This window comes from Chiloscyllium plagiosum, unplaced genomic scaffold (assembly GCF_037043375.1).
Source record: "Chiloscyllium plagiosum isolate Xiang-an unplaced genomic scaffold, Cpla_swu_hap1 HiC_scaffold_27, whole genome shotgun sequence".
NCBI classification, from domain to species: domain Eukaryota; kingdom Metazoa; phylum Chordata; class Chondrichthyes; order Orectolobiformes; family Hemiscylliidae; genus Chiloscyllium; species Chiloscyllium plagiosum.
Genome location: NW_028270165.1, coordinates 11,169,756 through 11,171,177, shown reverse-complemented (window position 1 = coordinate 11,171,177; position 1,422 = coordinate 11,169,756). Strand labels below are relative to the sequence as shown.

At 48.9% G+C, this 1,422-nt stretch overlaps 1 non-coding gene across 1 annotated transcript; it reads left to right on the top strand.

Annotated features, from left to right (window-relative positions):
- The first annotated feature begins 578 nt into the window (after positions 1–578).
- trnae-cuc (transfer RNA glutamic acid (anticodon CUC)) lies at positions 579–650 on the top strand. The gene has a single exon. It is a non-coding gene; the product is annotated as a tRNA-Glu (tRNA).
- Positions 651–1,422: the final 772 nt, after the last annotated feature.

Here is a 1,422-nt window from a genome sequence, read left to right as displayed (position 1 = left end):
AGGGTGGAGAGATAAATTGGGGGTGGGGGGTGTGCTGGGGCGAAGGTAGCAAAGAGTGAGTGGTGGTGGGGATGGAGGTGACAGGTCAGAGAGGAGGGTTTAGCGGATAAGTGGGAAGGGAGATTGGCAGGTAGGACAGGTCATGAGGTCAGTGCTGAGCTGGAAGGTTGGAACTGAGGTAAGGTGGGGGGAGGGGAAATGAGGAAATTGGTGAAGTCCACATTGATGCCCTGGGGTTGAAATGCTCCGAGGCGGAAGATGAGGCGTTCTTCCTCCAGGCGTCGGGTAGGGAGGGAGCGGCGGTGAAGCAGGCCCAGGACCTGCATGTCCTCGGCAGAGTGGGAGGGGGGTTGAAATGTTGAACCACGGGGCTTTGCGGTTGATTGGTCCGGGTGTCCCGGAGATGTGACTTGACCCTCCAGTCTCCCCAATGTTGTAGAGATCGCATCGGGAACAATGGATAAAAAAAATTACATTGGTGGATGTACAGATGGAAGTCTTCTGACGACCACGGCCCATGTTCGATTCCCGGGCAGCGAAGCAATTTTCAGTAGAGCAGACGAAGGGGCACCCGTGTCTCCATGGTGGTCTAGTGGTTAGGATTCAGCGCTCTCACCGTTGCGGCCCGGGTTCGATTCCCGGCCAGGGAAGCCATTTTCAGCGTGATTATTGGCTAACCATTCTTCCTAAATGCGCTGTATTGACCTTCATTGTTCCTGGGTGCTGCAGTGTGTAGTGGCTCGTTGGAATAGTGTCCTGATTCGGATTTGTTTGTATATCTCGGGGTGATTGCTTTTGTAGTTAAGTTCTTTGTTCGCGTGCGTTGTTTTCCTGTAGAGGCTGTTTTGAATTTACCATTCACTGTTCGCTCTACTGAGACATCTATAAATGGCACTTTGTTACTGTTCTCCTCTTTTGCGAATTTTATGCCAGTAAGGAGATTGTTGATGGTGTTGTAGGTTTCCTCTAATTTGTTTCATCTTGTGCTGACAAAAGTGTCATCACTGTAGCGGAACCAAAGTTTGGGTTGGATCGTTGGAAGGGCTGTTTGTTCGAGTCTCTGCATTATTGCTTCTACTAGGAATCCTGATACTGGTGGTTTCATGGATGTTCCGTTGATCTGTTTGTTAGTCTTGTTACTGAATATGAAGTGGGTGGTAAGGCACAGCTCCACAGCTCCAGTGTTATCTTTGCTGATGAACTTGGTGCTGTTTGGTGTTTGTGTCTTTGGTTCTTCGAGTAGTGTCTTCAGTTTTCTTTGGCCACGTTGATGTTAATGGATGTGAAAGGGCTGTATGTCAAAGGACATCATTATTCCATCCTCTTCTAACTTAGTGTCTTTGGTGTTCAGGAATTCTTGGATGGAATAAATGGTGTGGCGTGAATCTTCGACTTGGTGTTTTAGTCTTCAGTGGAGGCCTT